The sequence below is a fragment of the Anomaloglossus baeobatrachus genome, chromosome 11 (genome assembly GCF_048569485.1).
Source record: "Anomaloglossus baeobatrachus isolate aAnoBae1 chromosome 11, aAnoBae1.hap1, whole genome shotgun sequence".
In the NCBI taxonomy this organism is placed as follows: domain Eukaryota; kingdom Metazoa; phylum Chordata; class Amphibia; order Anura; family Aromobatidae; genus Anomaloglossus; species Anomaloglossus baeobatrachus.
The window spans coordinates 147,199,499-147,218,447 of NC_134363.1; the positions used below are offsets into that span (position 1 = coordinate 147,199,499).

An 18,949-nucleotide genomic window follows, 5' to 3' on the forward strand; every position below is an offset into this window, starting at 1 on the left:
AGGATTGGGTTGCCAGATGCCAAAGGATCATTATGGTCAAATAGCCACTCGTTCTAGTTTAGCGTTAAAAGGAGCCATAGTGGTGGGAGGGGTAATAAATGCAGATTACCAGAGAGAAATCAAGGTACTGATGCTAAATTTGGGAAATGAACCTTTGATCTAGGTGAAACACCAGAGGGTGGCTCAGATATTGATAATTCCAATAAACTTGTCTGAGATAAGAGAAGGAACTGCCCCGGCAGAATTAACAATACGGGGTACTAAAGGTTTTGGATCCTCTAATATTACAAATGTAGGAGCAAAAATATGGATTCAAAACCTCCAAGGACCGCCCCCAGAGGCAGAGGTAATAGCGGTCGGAAAAGATCGTACCCTCCTGATAATGAGACCAGGAGTGGAGAAGTGGGAATATGTTCCACAAGAAAAATATTATTTACGAGAATAATAGTGTATCTTTATTTGCAGATGGTGTTGTAAATAAGCGGGATCCATGGTATTGGTTACTGGGAAGAGCCTGATAGTGATGAGATGGAGAAATTCCTGTGTTTGAGGTTTGCCTCTTTGGTCGTTGGATGGACAAGTCTACATCAGGAGGAACCTATGGCGAATACATTTCTGATGCACCATCACATTTTAACTAATGCGCTGAACAGTAGCCAACACACAGATTGCTGGATCTGTACACATTCCCCGGTTACAGCCACCAGTATCCCTTATCTGGCTATCCCGGTATCAATGAAGGAAATCTTAAAGTGGAAACGTTGTTCTGATCATCTTGCTGATAAAGACACTCGAAATGTTCATCTATGGAATACTACAGTACCCATTCCCGTAGTGGGATGGATCAATCTTCCATGGTGGCAAGGCAATTTGAGTGGAACAATCACCAATTGACAATATCTGGCTTTTAAGGGAGGAATTTGGGTACCAAGAAATAAGACTGGACTGACTAACCTGGGATTCACCCCAATGGAGAATATAGAAATAAGTTTTAGGACAACTACAACTACTGTAGATGCTTTTAAACCCAGCTTAGTGGAAAGGACAATTCATGATATGTATGGCCTTATGCCAATATGTTCATAAATGGGACTAGTGACACTTGTACTAACATATCGGGAAATTTAATGTGTAATGATTCCTCTGAATATCGAGCAAATGCCAAAACTCATGATATTCAAGAGAGCTTTTCAGATAATATTGTTTTTAGTTTTAATATACATAGTAGTGAAAGTGATTATTTCTTTGTCGCTCTATTGGGAGACCCAGACAATTGGCTGTATAGCTACTGCCTCCGGAGGCCACACAAAGTATTACACTTAAAAGTGTAAGGCCCCTCCCCTTCTGCCTATACACCCCCCGTGGGATCACGGGCTCCTCAGTTTTCATGCTTTGTGCGACGCCCACGGCCTCCTCCTCTACACAGGACGCCGGCAGCCATTCATGTCAGTTTTTTCTGTGACTGAGAAAAGAGACAAGTTTGGGAAGACCCTGGCAGGGATTCGGGTGGTCACACAACCGCTGTGTGCGGGCGGTAAGCAGCACCTGTGGTGCTGACCCCACTAGTACCGAAATGCACATATAGATATATGCTTGTACGCTATACATTGCACTGTTCGGTCGCACTTTTGTATTTTGGCTATATACCCTCCTTGATTGTTCGGGGGAGATAACAGCATATCGTCTGTGAAAAACAAGAGTGCATAAGCACAGGTTTTCTATGCAGCCTGTACAGCATGTACGGCTATACTGCCGGCAGGTTCCACGGACCCCAATTGTATGCAATGCACGGCCCTTGTGGAACTTACTCAGCCGGAGCCTCTGCTAATGGTCCAGGTGGTGGGGACGGAGTTTGCAGTATCCACTTCAGACTTTCTGAGACTATGGCTAAGATACTAGAAGCCTTGCAGTCCAGACCGCTCCCTCAGACCATGGGCTCTGTTGATTCATTGCCCCTGGTCCCCCCCCCCCCCCCCAGTTGGTACAACAAGGTGCTCCTGGAGTGTCTCAGGGATCCCAGGGTGAGGGGTCTGACTCGTACCGCAGTCCCAGACCCCCTAAGCGACCTCGCTGGGAGCATCCCTCGACGTCACAGCATCATTCAGGGTCTCAGCATGGGGACTCTCTCTATGATAAGGCGGAGGTATCTGATCAGGATTCTGATCCTGAGAACGTTCTCTACCTGGATACACCTGACTGTGACACCGTAGTGAACGATCTTACGGCGTCCATCAATCACATGTTGGTTATTTCTCCCTCAGCTCCTACGCCTGAGGAGTCAGCTTCTCAGCAGGAGAAGTTCCGTTTCAGGTTCCCCAAGCGTACATTGAGTACGCTTTCTGGATCAATCTGACTTCAGGGAGGCAGTCCAGAACCACCAGGCTTCTCCAGATATCGTTTTTGCCTTAAGGATACACGTTATCTCTTCCCTTTTGACGTTGTCAAGGGCTGGGTTCAGTGTTCCAATGTGGACCTCCTATCTCCAGCAGCTAAATCCTTAGTTGCAGTGGAAGATATGGCTTCACTCAAAGATGCCACTGACAGACAGATGGAGCTCTGGTTGGAATCCATCTATGAAGCTATTGCCGTGTCTTTGCTCCAGCTTTCGCAGCCGTCTGGGCGCTCCAAACGGTCTCAGCGGCTCAAGCGCAAATTGAGGCAGTCACACGTATGTCTGCGTCGCAGGCTGCGTCTTTAACATCTCAAACGTCAGCGTTTGCGTCATACGCCATAATGCTGTCCTGGACTCGGCGAGCCGGAAGGCGGTTGCGTCCGACAATTCAGTGGTAATACGCAGAGCCTTGTGGTTGCGGGAATGGAAGGCAGATTCTGCTTCCAAAAAAGTGCCTAACCAGTTTGCCATTCTCTGGCGACCGCTTGTTTGGTGAGCGACTGGATGAAATCATCAAACAATCCAAGGGAAAGGATACATCCTTTCCTCAGGCTAAACCGATCATACCCCAACAGAGGAGGGGACAGTCGAGGTTTCGGTCCTTGCGGGGCGCAGGCAGGTCCAATTCTCCTCGTCCAAAAGGCCTCAGAAGGATCAGAGGAACTCCGACGCGTGGCGGTCTAAATCACGCCCTAAAAAGACCGCCGGAGGCGCCGCTACCAAGGCGGCTTCCTCATGACTTACGGCCTCCTCACACCGCATCCTCGGTCGGTGGCAGGCTCTCCCGCTTTTGCGACACCTGGCTGCCACAAGTAAAAGACCGTTGGGTGAGAGACATTTTGTCTCACGGTTACAGGATAGAGTTCAGCTCTCGTCCTCCGACTCGATTCTTCAGAACATCTCCGCCTCCCGAGCGAGCCGAGGCTCTTCTGCAGGCGGTGGGCATTCTGAAGGCAGAAGGAGTGGTGGTCCCGGTTCCTCTTCAGCAACAGGGTCACGGTTTGTGGTTCCAAAGAAGGACGGGTCCTTCTGTCCTGTTTTGGACCTAAAACTATTCAACAAACACGTAAGGACCAGGCGGTTCCGGATGGAATCCCTCCGCTCCGTCATCGCCTCAATGTTCCAAGGAGATTTCCTAGCATCGATCGATATCAGGATGCTTATCTCCACGTACCAATTGCTCCAGAGCATCAGCGCTTCCTGCGCTTCGCCATAGGAGACGAACACCTTCAGTTCGCGGCACTGCCGTTCGGCCTGGCGACAGACCCAAGGGTTTTCACCAAGGTCATGGCTACAAAAGTTGCGGTCCTCCACTCTCAGGGTCACTCAGTGATACCCTACTTAGACGATCTGCTGGTCAAGGCACCCTCTCAAGAGGCATGCCAACACAGCCTCAACGTTACTCTGGAGATTCTCCAGAGTTTCGGGTGGATCATCAATTTTCCAAAGTCAAATCTGACACCGGTCCAATCGCTGACATATCTTGGCATGGAGTTTCTTACTCTTCCAGCGATAGTGAAGCTTCCGCTGGACAAACAGCGGTCACTACAGACAGGGGTACAATCACTCCTTCAAGGTCGGTCACACCCCTTGAGGCGCCTCATGCACTTCCTGGGGAAGATGGTGGCAGCAATAGAAGCAGTCCCTTTCACGCAGTTTCACCTGCGTCCTCTTCAATGGGACATCCTACGCAAGTGGGACAGGATGCCGACGTCCATAGACAGGAACGTCTACCTCTCTCAAGCAACCAAAGCTTCCCTTCAGGTGGTGGCTTCTTCCCACCTCATTATCGAAAGGGAAATCTTGCCTAACCCCATCCTGGGCGGTGGTCACGACGGACGCGAGTCTGTCAGGGTGGGGAGCGATCTTTCTCCACCACAGGGCTCAGGGTACGTGGACTCAGTAAGAGTCCTCACTTCAGATCAATGTTCTGGAGATCAGGGCAGTGTATCTTGCCCTAAAAGCGTTCCAACAGTGGCTGGAAGGCAGGCAGATCCGAATTCAGTCGGACAACTCCACAGCGGTGGCTTACATCAACCACCAAGGTGGGACACGCAGTCGGCAAGCCTTCCAGGAAGTCCGGCGGATTCTGCTATGGGTGGAAGCCACAGCACCCACCATATCCGCAGTTCACATCCCGAGCGTAGAAAACTGGGAAGCAGACTTTCTCAGTCGCCAGGGCATGGATGCAGGGGAATGGTCCCTTCACCCGGACGTGTTTCAGGAGATCTGTTGCCGCTGGGGGATGCCGGACGTCGACCTAATGGCGTCTCAGCACAACAACAAGGTCCCGGCATTCATGGCGCGGTCTCACGATCACAGCTTTGGCGGCAGACGCCTTCGTTCAGGATTGGTCGCAGTTTCAACTCCCTTATGCGTTCCCACCTCTGGCACTGTTGCCAAGAGTGTTACGCAAGATCAGGTCCGACTGCCGCCGCGCCATCCTCGTCGCTCCAAAATGGCCAACGAGGTCGTGGTGCCCGGATCTGTGGCATCTCACGGTAGGCCAACCGGGGGAACTATCAGACCGACCAGACTTGCTGTCTCAAGGGTCGTTTTTTCCTTCAGAATTCTGCGACCCTCAACCTGATGGAGTGGCCATTGAGTTCTGGATCCTAGCATCTGCAGGGTTATCTCAAGGGGTCATTACCACTATGAGACAGGCCAGAAAACACACATCTGCCAAGATCTACCACAGAACGTGGAAGATATTCTTATCTTGGTCCTCTGCTCAGGGAGTTTCTCCCTGGCCAATTGCCTTGCCTACTTTCTTTCCTTCCTGCAATTCGGTTGGAAAAAGGTTGTCGCTCGGTTCCCTTAACGGACAAATCTCAGCGCTCTCTGTATTTTTTTCAGAAGCGCCTAGCAAGACTACCTCAGGTACGCACGTTCCTGCAGGGGGTTTGCCGCTTAGTCCTTCCTTACAAACGACTGTTAGAACCCTGTGATTTGAACAGGGTGCTGATGGTTCTGCAGAAACCACCATTCGAGCCTATGAGGGATTTTTCTCTCACGCCTTTCGCAGAAAGTGGTTTTCCTAGGGGCAGTCACTTCACTTCGGAGAGTGTCTGTCGGGGGAGCATTGTCGTGAAAAGTCCCCTTCCCGGTGTCTCACCAGGTCAAGGGGTTCTGCGTCCGGTTCCGGAATTTCTCCCTAAGGTGGAATCCCCCCTTTCATCTCAATCAGGGTATCCGTACCCTCTGTTTGTCTTCATCCAGTTCACCAATGTGAAAAGGATTTGCACTTGATTAGATCTGGTGAGAGCACTCAGACTCTTCATCGATCGTACGGCGTCCCTGCGCCGCTCGGAAGCACTCTTGTCCTTGTCGCTAGCCAGCGGAAAGGGTTACAGGCTTCCAAATCAAGACTGGCTCGGTGGTTCAAGGAACCAATTCTCTAGCTTATCGTTCTGCTGGGCTTACGGTTCCCTCAGGGCTGAAGGTCCATTCTACCAGAGCGGTGGATGCGTCCTGGGCTTGAGGCACCAGGCTACGGCTCAGCTTGTGTGTCAGGCGGATACCTGGTCCAGCCTCCACACTTTCACGAAACACTGTCAGGTGCATGCCTATGCTTCGGCGGATGCCAGCATAGGCAGACGAGTCCTTCAGGCGGCGGTTGCCCACCTGTAGAAAGGGGCCGTTTTACGGCTCTATTACGAGGTATTATTTTACCCACCCAGGGATTGCTTTTGGACATCCCAATTGTCTGGGTCTCCCAATAGAGCGACAAAGAAGAAGGGAATTTTGTTTACTTACCGTAAATTCCTTTTCTTCTAGCTCTAATTGGGAGACCCAGCACCCGCCCCTGTTTTTTTGTATACACATGTTGTTCATGTTGAATGGTTTCAGTTCTCCGATATTCCTTCGGATTGAATTTGTTTAAACCAGTTTATTGGCTTTCCTCCTTCTTGCTTTTGCACTAAAACTGAGGAGCCCGTGATCCCACGGGGGGTGTATAGGCAGAAGGGGAGGGGCCTTACACTTTTAAGTGTAATACTTTGTGTGGCCTCCGGAGGCAGTAGCTATACACCCAATTGTCTGGGTCTCCCAATTAGAGCTAGAAGAAAAGGAATTTACGGTAAGTAAACAAAATTCCCTTCTTCTTTGTCGCTCCATTGGGAGACCCAGACAATTGGGTGTATAGCTTCTGCCTCCGGAGGCCACACAAAGTATTACACTTTAAAAGTGTAACCCCTCCCCTCTGCTATACACCCTCCCGTGCATCACGGGCTCATCAGTTTTATGCTTTGTGTTGAAGGAGGCACACATGCACACAATGCTCCACATTTTAGTCAGAAGCAGCTGCTGATTATATCGGATGGAAGAAAAGAGGGCCCCTAACAGGGCCCCCGGCATGCTCCCTTCTCACCCCACTGAGTCAGCGGTGCTGTTAAGGTTGAGGTACCCATTGCGGGTACACAGGCAGGAGCCACATGCCGTTTTCCTTCCCCATCCCTTAGGGGCTCTGGGGAAGTGGGATCCTAACCGGTCATCCAGCCACTGGGACTGGCTCCCTCCGCAGCCCCTGGGGGAATCTGCTGGACAGGAAACGGAGTATCGTCAGGGACATGGCCCTGCATCTACAGGTACTCTGTGTCCCCGTTGGGACGGTGCATGAAGCACCTTGGCCTCAGACGCAGCTGCGACTGCGGTGTGGATTTTTTGTCTGGGACTACCGCGCCGACCGTGCCTGTTTGTCGGCCGCGGTTTATACTTTAGTCCCCGGCTTTTGCGGCCTAGTGTGTTAAACTCCCGCCCCTGAGCCTGCCAGTCAGGGAGAAAGGCGGGACGGTCGGTATGATGCCGACAGTGAGGGCTGGAGCACACTTCGCTGTCCTCCGCCCCCCTCACTGATCTCTATGGGCCACCAGGTTCCCGCACTTTTGCGGTTCCGCCCACGGCTCTCTCCTCCCCTCGGAACGCCGGCAGCCATTGTTAAATTCTGCCGGTGGAGGATCTCAGAATCTGCTCCACTCCTCTGGGAGAGGGGGATCCTAACCGGTCGCCATGCACTGGGACCGGGCTCCATCCGCAGCCCCTGGGGGATTCTGACGGACAGGAGACTGGACATCATCAGGGACAGAGCCCTGCATCATAAGGTACTCTGTGTCCCCTGAGGGACGGTGCATGCAGCATCTGTGTTACAAATGCCGCAGCGGTTGCTGAGTGGTTTGTGAGACTGGGACTACCGCGCCGACCGCGCCATGTTTGCCGGCCGCGTTTTTAAATTTAGTCCCCGGCTCTTGCGGCCTAGTACCATATACTCCCGTTCTCGGGCCTGCCAGTCAGGGGTAACGACGGGACGGCCGACTGGACGTCGGCAGGGAGGGCTGGAGCATACGTTGGTATCCTCCTTCCCCCTCACTGAGCACTGTGGGGCACCAGTTTTCAGGTGCTGACCCCCCTTGGTGCCGCAGTGTATATATATATGTTTATTTATATGGTATATGATCTCACTGTTCGGCAGCATTATTTGCTTTTGGCTGTATACCCTCACTGATTACTCTGCGGACGACATGCTGTTGTCTGCTCTTAAAGAGTAAGGGTGCCAAGGCACTGGCTTATTTTACAACCTGTACCTCTTGTGCGGCTATATTACAGGCAGGGTCCACATACCCTCATTGTGTACAATGCTTGGCCCCGAGGGCACTCACTCAGCCAGAGCCTCCGGCACTGGTGGGACCCTCGGCCAGGTGGTACCGCCGGTTTCCACTGCACAGATGACAAGGACAGAGTTTGCATGTTGGAATCAGCAAATCTCTGAGTAGCCTTCACATTCCAGGACTCAGTCTATGGACAGAGGGTCTGCTAAGATACTGGAAGCCTTGCAGTCCAGACCGATAACACAGGGCCAGGGAGCTGTGAGTTCATCGCTCCCGGGTCCCTCTGGGTCGGTACAACAAGGGGCTCCCGGGGTAACACCCAGATCCCACGGTGAGAACTCCGTCACGGACCGCGGCCTCTGATAGGCTAAGCGGGCCCGCTGGGAACCTTCCCCGACTTCATCAGGAGTGCGTGTTTCGATCACTCTAACTCCAGAGGGGCCGTCCAGAAGCACAGAACTTTACGGACATGCGCTTACTAAGCGCCTTATTGACACGCGTTACCCTTTCCCCCCTGACGTTGTTAAGGGTTGGGCTCAGTGTCACAGGGTGGATTCTCCAGTCTCTAGGCTGGCGGCTAGATCCGTAGTATTAGTGGCAGATGCCATCTCTCACGAATGCCACTGACAAAGAAAAACCAAGGAAAAAAAAAAAAATGCCACTGACAGGCAAATAAAGCTTATGATGAAATCCATCTATGAAGCCATAGTCGCATCTTTTGCTCCAGCCTTCGCAGCCGTGAGGGCACTCCAAGCTATCTCAACTTCTCTGGCTGAGATTATTGCGGTTGCACATACCTCTGCCCCGCAGGTTGTGTCCTTCACTTCTCAGGCGTAGGTTTTTTCGTTCTACGCCATGAACGCCGTTCCTGGACTCTGCGAGCCGTACAGCGGTAGCATCCACCAATTCGGTGGCAGTCTGCAGGGCCATGTGGCTACGTGAATGGAAGGCAGGCTCTGCTTCCAAGAAGTTCTTAACCGGTTTGCCATTTTCTGGCGACCGTTTGTTTGGCGAGCAATTGGATGAAGTTACTAGACAGTCCAAGGGAAAGGTCTCGTCCTTGCCCCAGTCCAAAGGTTTCGGTCATTTCGGTCCTCAGCAAAGATCCGTTCATCCACGTCCAACAGGTCAGAGGAGGGCTTGAGGAACTCTTCTGCATGGCGGTCTAAGTCACAAGGCGGCTTCCTCATGACTTCGGCCTCACCAAGACCGCGTCCTCGGTCGGTGGCAGGCTCTCCCGCTTTTGCGACGCCTGGTGGCCACATGTCCAAGACCGATGGGTGAGAGACATTCTGTCTCACGGTTACAGGATAGAGCTCTGCTCTCGTCCTCCGACTAGTTTCTTCAAAACATCTCCGCCCCCCGAGCGAGCCGATGCACTTTTTCAGGCGGTGAACACTCTGAAGCCTCGATGTCACAAGGAGACTTCCTAGCATCAATTGACATCAAGGATGCTTATCTCCATGTGCCGATCGCACCCGAGCTTCAACGCTTTCTGCGTTTCGCCATCAGGGACGAACACTTCAGTTCGTGGCACTGCCATTCGGCCTGGCGACAGTCCCACGGGTCTTCACCAAGGTCATGGCAGCAGTGGTGGCGGTCCTACAGGGCCACTCGGTGATCATTTACCTAGACGATCTTCTAGTCAAGACACCCTCCTGGGTGGCATGTCAACACAACCTGACCATTGCTCTGGAGACTCTCCAGGGGTTCGGGTGGATCATCAAATTTCCAAGGTCAAAACTGACACCGACCCAATCACTGACTTGCCTCGGGATGGAGTTTCATACTCTCTCAGCGATAGTGAAGCTTCCGCTGCATAGTCAGCGTTCACTACAGACAGGGGTGCAATCTCTCCTTCGGGCCCAGTCACCCCTTGAGGCGCCTCATGCACTTTCTAAGGAAGATGGTGGCAGCAAGGGAGGCAGTTCCCTTGCGCAGTTTCGTCTGCGTCCGATTCTATCGGACACCGCAAATGGGACAGGAGGTCGACGTCCCTAGACAAGAACGTCTCTCTTTCCCTTGCAGCAAAACCTCTCTTCAGTGGTGTCTTCTTTCCACTTCCTGGGCGGAGGAAAAATCCTTCCGGCTCCCAGCTGAGGCTGTGGTCACGACGGACGCGAGTCTGTCAGGGTGGGGAGCGGTCTTCCTCCACCACTCGGCTCAGGGAACCTGGACTCCGACAGAGTCCTCCCTTCAGATCAATGTTCTGGAGATAAGGGCAGTGGATCTAGCCCTAAAGGTGTTCCAGCGGTGGCTGGAGGGCAGGCAGATCCGAATTCAGTCGGACAACGCCACGGCGGTTGCGTACATCAACCACCAGGGCGGCACACGCGCAGTCGTCAAGCCTTCCGAGCAGTTCGGCGGTTTCAGCTGTGGGCGGAAGCCACAGCCTCCACCATCTCCGCAGTTCACATCCCGGGGGTAGAAAACTTGGAAGTAGATTTTCTCAGTCGCCAGGGCATGGACGCAGGGGAATGGTCTCTTCACCCGGACGTGTTTCTAGAGATCTGTTGCCGCTGGGGAACGCCGGACGTCGATCTAATGGCGTCTCGGCACAACAACAAAGTCCCGGCATTCATGGCTCGGTCCAAGGATCACAGAGCTCTGGCGGCAGACGCGCTAGTTCACGACTGGTCGCAGTTTCGACTGCCTTATGTTTTTCCTCCTCTGGCACTACTGCCCAGAGTGTTACGCAAGATCAGGTCAGACTGTCGCCGCGCCATCCTCGTCGCTCCAGACTGGCCGACGTGATCGTGGTACCCGGATCTGTGGCACCTCACGGTGGGTCAACCGTGGACACTCCCAGACCGACCAGACTTGCTGCCTCAAGGGCCATATTTCCATCTGAATTCTGCGGCTCTAAACCTGACTGTGTGGCCATTGAGTCCTGGCTCCTAGCGTCATCAGGGATATCTCCAGATGTCATTGCCACCATGAGACAGGCCAGGAAACCAACGTCCGCCAAGATCTATCACAGGACTTGGAGGATCTTCTTTTCTTCAGCGCTCTATTGGGAGACCCAGACAATTGGGTGTATAGCTACTGCCTCCGGAGGTCACACAAAGTATTACACTAAAAAGTGTAAGGCCCCTCCCCTTCTGGCTATACACCCCCCGTGGGATCACGGGCTTACTCAGTTTTAGCTTTGTGTGCGAAGGAGGTCATACATCCACGCATAGCTCCACATTGTATAGTCAGCAGTAGCTGCTGACTATCTCGGATGGAAGAAAAGAGGACACATATAGTGTCCCCAGCATGCTCCCTTCTCACCAGATGGTGTTGCAAGGTTGAGGTACCTATTGCTGGTACAGAGGCCGGAGCCCCACATGCTGTTTTCCTTCCACATCCCCTTGGAGGGCCCTGTGGAAGTGGGATCTGTCGGCCTCCAAGCCCTGAGGCCGGGCTCCATCCACAGACCCAGAAGAACCTGATGGATGTGGAGCACGAGTACTATCAGGGACAAGGCCCTGCATCGGTCAGGTACTCGGTGTCTCCGGCAAGCACAGCACGCTCCGGGCTTGCTGGGCGTTATAGTGCGCCGGGGACATTAGTGATGGGCTTATGTTGCTGCAGCCATGGCTGAGCGACGGGTCATGTTTAGGAACTTGCGCCGACCGCTCATACGGCGGCGGCGCTGATGTGACTTGTAGTGCGCCGGGGACTTGGCGCCGACCGCGCTTTTACGGCGGGGGCGCCTGTAACTTTAGTCCCCGGCTTCTGAGGCCTGGCACCGCTTCGTTCCCGCCCCCAGCCCTGCCAGTCAGAGGAGGGGCGGGACGCTGTACAGATCTCAGCGCAGGGAGCTGGAGTCTGCTTTGCATTCTCCAGCCCCCTCTCACTGAACACAGTGAGATGCCGGGTTCCCGCTCTTGGCTGGGGCTCGCCCACGGCCCGCCCCTCTGCACAGGACGTGGAAGAGAAGCCGGCAGCCATTATGGTTTCCACTCTGGGAGAACGGAACCAGGCACAGGTTTTTGAGCGACCTCATACTCGCGCTGGGCGGGCGATAGGCAGTACTGGTCCCACTAATACTGAAGTGGGCTTTTGAACTGTGTGCGGATATGCGATGCAGCACTGTACTGTCGCTATTCTGGGCATACTCTCCTAGATGGCTAGACAAGTGTTCAATGATTAGTCTGCAGTGTTTGTTGGCAGATTTGGCAACAGCAAAGTGCCAAGGCACAAGCTTTCATTGCCACTTCGTTTGCAGGTGCTGCAATTGGGTTTATTGTCATGCTATACATGCACTATATGTCGTTTTTCTTGGCTAATGCACCTAGTTAAACAGACAATAGCAGCAGTAAGGCAAGGCTGCCAAGGCACAGGCTCTCAATGCTGCTTGATTTGCTTGTACTGCAGTGTTTTTCTGTCATGCTTGTCTGCTATACATTTCCTGTATGTCGCTATCCTTGCCTCATGCTCCTAGTTAACTAGACAACAGCAGCAGTAGAGCAGTGGTGCCAAGGCACCAGCTTGCAAGGCTGCTGCATTTGCATGTGCTGGCAGTGTTTACTGTCATGTTTGTATGCGATACATTCACTGTATGTCGCTATCCTTGTCTCATACTCCTAGATATATAGACAATAGCAGCAGAAGGCCTAATGTGCTAAGCCACAAGTTTCAATGCTGCGTGTACTACATGTGCTGAAGTGTTTACTTGTACTTCAGGCTTGTATGCTATACATTCACTGTATGTCGCTATCCTTGTCTCATACTCCTAGATATATAGACAATAGCAGCAGAAGAGCTAATGTGCCAAGCCACAAGTTTTCAATGCTGCGGGTACCACAGGTGCTGAAGTGTTTACTTGTACTTCGTGCTTGAATGCTATACATTCACTGTATGTCGCTATCCTTGTCTCAAGCTCCTGGATAAATAGACAACAGCAGCAGAAGAGCTAATGTGCCAAGCCACAAGTTTTCAATGCTGCGTGTACTACATGAGCTGAAGTGTTTATTTGTACTTCATGCTTGTATGATTATTTACTGTACGGTCGCTATCCTAGGCTATGCACTTAGATAGCTAGACAACAACAGCAGAAAAAGAAAAGGCCAATGAGGACTTTATATGTTGCTTGTACTGCATGTAATACGAGTCTAGGACCCCAGTGCGGGCAATTGCTTGACCGGGGTTTTCGGCTATATGTGGTTAAAAGAACCACCTGTGCTTCCTGTCCAGAGACAGGGACGAAATTGCAGTTTCTTTCCGCTGTTATATTGGCTGTGACTATGGCTGACATCTTACAGTCTGGCAGCCCACGCAGACCTTGGGCAATATAGTTGCAATGCCCCTGGCCACCATGATTTGAGGAGCAGCTCAAGGCTCCAGGGTGGTTTTCACGCGTCCCAGGGGGCAGGCTCCGACACGGACGTCAGTTCAAGAGGGCCTAAGCAGGCTCGCTGGGAATAGCCCTCGACTCCATCAGTGAAAGAGTCAGCTTCACAGCAGGGGAGATCTCTTTTCTAATATCGCAAGCAATTGCGTACTCGTCTGGCCCTCTGATCCTAGAGCTGCAGTCCAGAAACGCAACGCTTTTCACGATAAGCGTTCTCCGACCGTATTAATGAGACACTCTCCTCCCTGATTGGACAAGCGCTAGCCCAGGTCCAAATGTGGATCTCCCGATCTCCAGGCTTGCAGCTGGATCTATAGTTGTAGTGGTGGATGGGGCTTCACGTCAAAATGCCATTGACAGATAGATAGGTTCTGGCCGCAATCTGTCTATGAAGCTATCGGCAGGTCGGTTGCTCCGGCAGTCGCAGCCGTGAAGGCACTCCAAGCTATTTCAGATAGTGTTGCGCAGAGGGACGCTGTCACCGGTACATCTCGGTCTCAGCAGCGTCTGTAATCTCGCAATCGCCGCATGGCGAACCATGCTGTTAAGGCTGTCCGAGACTCTACGAGCCGGACGGCGGTGGCATCGGCCATCTCCGTATTTTTTACGCAGAGCCTAGTGGTTAACAGATTGGATCAGATGCTTCTTCCAACAAAGTGCTTAACCAGGTTGCCTTTATCTAGTGATAGTCTGTTGGTAAGGGTTGAATGAATTCATTCAACTGTCCAAAACGACTCAAAAGGCCCAGAAGGGCATAGATTCCTAGCAGGCTCAAGTACGCCCGGGGAAGGCAGCCGGAGGAATCGCTACCAAAGCGTTTTTTTCTCATAATTTTCAGCCTTCTCACTCCGCAACCGCGGGGAGCAGACTCCCCCGCTTTAGCGACATTTACCTACCACAGGTCAAAGGCCGGTGAGAGAGAGTCAGTTTGTCTCAAACTACCTCTCCGACCGAGCCGAGGCTCTTCTGCAGGCAGGACGAGTGGTAATCCCTGTTCCTCTTCAGGAACCAGTTACGCCTTTTGCTTCGACCTGGTCGTGGTGCCAAGATAGGACGGCTCCTTCCGTCCCGTTCTGGAATTTAAACTGCTTAACAAGCACGTGACAACCAGGCGGTTCCGGAGGGAATCACTCCGCTCCGTCATTGCCTCACTGTCTCAAAGAGTTTTTCCTAACATCCATAGACATTAGGATGCTTATCTCCACGTGCCGATTGCTCCAAGGCACCGGCGTTGGCTACGGGCATAGTTCGTTTTGTAGCCCTACCCTTCGGCTGGCGACAGCCCCACGGGTTTTTCACCAAGTTCATGGCAGCAGTGGGAGCAGTCCCGCGCTCTTACGGTCACTCTGTGATCCCTTTCTTGGACAATCTACTTGTCAAGGCACTCTCTTTTAGAAGCATGCCAACACAACCTGAACATGGCGCTGGACCCTTCCCAGAGTTTCGGGGAGGTCTTTGACTTCTTCTAAGTTGAACCCAATCGCTGGCATATCTTGGCATAGAGTTTTCACACTCTCTCAGTGATAGTGAATTCCGCTGGACAAACAGCGTTCACTACAGACGAGGGTGCAGTCTCTCCTTCAAGGAGGCGCCTCATCCAGAGGCGAGCCTTTTCACGCAGTTTCATCTGCGTCCGCATCATTAGAAGATTCTTCGCTAAGGGGAAGGAAGTCGATGTTCCTACACAGTAACGTCCCCCTTTCACAGACGGTCAAAGACCGTCTTCAGAGGAGTCCACTCTTCAACTCAGTGGTCTAGAGCTCTGGGCAGTGTATCTTGCACTGCAAGCTTTCCTGCAGTGGCTGGAATGCAATCAGAACCGAATTCAGTCGGACTATCCACAGCGGTGGCGTACACATTCCGGACGTACAACACTAGGAAGCAAGTCTTCCTCAGTCGCGAGGACGTGGACGCAGGGGAATGGGACCTGCTCCCGTTTGGCTTCAAGAAATCGGTAGCCGCGGGATGAGGACGGACGTCGACATCATGGCGTCTCGGCAACTACAAGGTCTCGATTTTCATGGCGGGAGCTCTGGCGACAGGCGCCTTGGCTCAAGATTGGTCGCAGTTCCAGCTTCCGATTGCTGCCGCACTATTCTCGTCGCCCCAGACTGGCCGAGGAGGTTGTGGTACCGAGATCTGTGGCATCTCACCGTCAGTCGACTGTGAGCATTACGTCAGGGTCACAATGAGACGGGCTCGCCAGCCGCGGTTTGCCAAGATATTCCACAACTCGTGGAAGATATTCTTATCTTGGTGTTTTGCTCAGGGAGTGTATCCCTGGCCATCGGCTTTGCCTACTTTGCCTGCCCTCCTGCACTCTGGTCGGGAAAACGGTTGGTCGCTCGGCTCCCTTTAAGGGCAAGTCTCGGCACTATCCGTGTTGTTTCAGAAGCGTCTAGCACGTCTTCCTAAGGTGCGCACGTTGCTACAGGGAGTGTCATATTGTGCCCCCGTACGAGCGGCCGTTAGATCCATGGGATCTGAACGAGGTACTCGTTGCTCTCCAGAAGCCGCCTTTCGAGCCTCTGATGGGAGTTTCCCCTTTCTCGCCTGTCACAGAAAGTGGCTTTTCTAGGGCGATCACGTTTCTTCGGCGAGTGTATGAGCTGGCAGCTCTGTCATATCAGGCTCCCTTCCTGGTGTTTCACCAGGACTAGGTAGTGTTGCGCTCCATTCAGGAGTTTCTCCCTAAGGTAGTATCCGCATTTCAGCTTAATCAGGATATATCATTACCTTCATTTTGTCCTCATCCGACTCACCGGTTTGAAACGGGTTTACATTTGTTAGATCTGGTCAGAGGACTCAGGATCTACTTTTCCCGCACGGCGCCTATGCGCCGATCTGATGCACTGTTTGTCCTTGTCGCTGGTACGCGCAAGGGATTGCAGGCTTCTAAAGCCAACATGGCTCGATGGCTCAAAGAACCAATTCTTGAAGCCTACCGTTCTGCTGAGCTTCCGGTTCCATCAGGGCTGAAGGCCCATTCAACCAGAGCCGTGGGTGTGTCCTGGGCATTACGCCACCAGGCTACGGCTCAACAGGTGTGCCAGGCAGCTACCTGGTCGAGTCTGCACATTTTCACCAAACATTATCAGGTGCATACCTATGCTTCGGCGGATGCCGGCCTAGGTAGAAGAGTACTGCAGGCGGCAGGGGCCTCCCCGTAGGGGAGCGCTGTCTTGCAGCCCTATCAAGAGGTATTTATTTACCCACCCAGGGACAGCTTTTGAACGTCCCAATTGTCTGGGTCTCCCAATAGAGCGCTGAAGAAGAAGGGAATTTTGTACTTACCGTAAATTCCTTTTCTTCTAGCTCTTATTGGGAGACCCAGCACCCGCCCTGTTGTCCTTCGGGATTCTTGGTTTGTTGCGGGTACACATGTTATTCATGTTGAACGGTTTGCAGTTCTCCGATGTTATTCGGAGTGAATTTGTTTAAACCAGTTATTGGCTTTCCTCCTTCTTGCTTTGGCACTAAAACTGAGTAAGCCCGTGATCCCACGGGGGGTGTATAGCCAGAAGGGGAGGGGCCTTACACTTTTTAGTGTAATACTTTGTGTGACCTCCGGAGGCAGTAGCTATACACCCAATTGTCTGGGTCTCCCAATAAGAGCTAGAAGAAAAGGAATTTACGGTAAGTACAAAATTCCCTTCATCCTGGTGCTCTGATCAGGGTTTTACTCCCTGGCAGTTTGCCTTGCCCACTTTTCTTTCTTTCCTTCAATCCGGAATGGACAAGGGCTTGTCTCTTGGCTCTCTCAAGGGACAAGTATCGGCGCTTTCCGGTCCCACCTTACAAGCGTCCGTTAACACCCTCGGATCTTAACAGGGTGCTGACGACTCTTCAGAAGCCACTTTTCGAGCCGATGCGGGATCTCTCTATCTCGCCTTTCGCAAAGGGTGGCCTTCCTAGTGGCAGTCACATCACTCAGAAGAGTGTCTCAGCTAGCAGCGCTGTCATGCAAAGCCCCCTTCCTGGTGTTTCACCAGGATAGGGTGGTTCTACGTCCGGTCCCGGACTTTCTCCCTAAGGTATCCCCGTTTCATCTCAATCAGGATATCGTCTTACACTCTTTGGGTCCGCATCCAGTTCACCAATGTGAAAAGGATTTGCATTTATTAGATCTGGTGAGAGCACTCCGGCTCTACATTTCTCGCACGGCGCCCCTGTGCCGGTCTGATGCGCTCTTGTTCTTATCGCGGGCCAGAGTAAGGGATTTCAGGTTTTCAAGTCAACCTTGGCTCGGTGGATCAAGGAACCGATTCTTGAAGCCTACCGTTCTTTTAGGCTTCCGATTCCTGCAGGGCTGAAGGCCCATTCTACCAGAGCCGTCGGTGTCCTGGGCATTGCGACACCAGGCTACGGCTCGGCAGGTGTGTCAGGCGGCTACCTGGTAGAGTCTGCACACTTTCACGAAACACTATCAGGTGCATGCCGATGATTCGGCAGATGCCAGCCTAGGTAGGCGACTCCTTCAGGCGGCAGTTGCCCACCTGTAAGAGGGGGCCGTTTTTCGGCTCTTTTTATCGAGGTATTCTTTTACCCACCCAGGGATTGCTTTTGGACATCCCAATTGTCTGGGTCTCCCAATGGAGCGACAAAGAAGAAGGGAATTTTGTTTACTTACCGTAAATTCCTTTTCTTCTAGCTCCTATTGGGAGACCCAGCACCCGCCCCTGTTCCCTTCGGGCTGTTGTTCTTTTGTGTACACATGTTGTTCATGTTGAATTGTTCTTTTGGTTCATGGTTTCAGTTCTCCGAACATCCTTCGGATTGAATTTACCTTAGACCAATTTATGTTTCCTCCTTCCTGCTTTGGCACCAAAACTGATGAGCCCGTGATGCACGGGAGGGTGTATAGCAGAGGGGAGGGGTTACACTTTTTAAAGTGTAATACTTTGTGTGGCCTCCGGAGGCAGAAGCTATACACCCAATTGTCTGGGTCTCCCAATAGGAGCTAGAAGAAAAGGAATTTACGGTAAGTAAACAAAATTCCCTTCATTTGTGATTCAACGTTTAACCAAACAAACCAAGAAATCAAAATTTGTGGCAAAGTCAATGATAGTGTCCTATTAAAACCGATACCAATTGGTCATGGTATGTTGTTTTCCGAGTGATCTTCCTCTAGTGGAATACTGATGATGGAAAATAATCCCTGGGATCAAGGACCGATTGTGATACCAATGTGATATGACTGAAGAATGAGTGTGATTAGGTAGGGACCATAATCAAAAGATAGTGATCACAGGTATTATTTGATCCATCCAAAATTCAGTATCAGAGAGATGTCCTTTGGCTGACCCTATTTCACTATGACCAAGCGTACGTGTTAGACAGGTCTTGAACAAACCACGATTATGAGGAAGTAACGTTTACAGCTCCACTTACAGGAAGCTCGTGGTTAGCTTAAAACATGTGTAAGGAAACTGGCATGTAAAATTTACGGCTCATTGCAATATCTCCAGTAAACTGTGGTCGGTCAGTGGTCAACTGGCAAAATGTGCAGGAAGCTACTGGTGTCCACAGCAGCTTGTGGTCAAGTTACATGAACATGACTTAGCTGTCATATGCTGGTCACCAATTCACCACTCGGTGCACACGACGTACAAAGAT

General features: G+C 51.9%; 1 protein-coding gene across 1 annotated transcript in view; it reads left to right on the forward strand.

Moving 5' to 3' along the window:
* Window positions 1–18,949, forward strand: part of ZBTB40 (zinc finger and BTB domain containing 40) — a 172,292-nt gene that overhangs the window by 104,855 nt on the left and 48,488 nt on the right. The window lies entirely within an intron of this gene.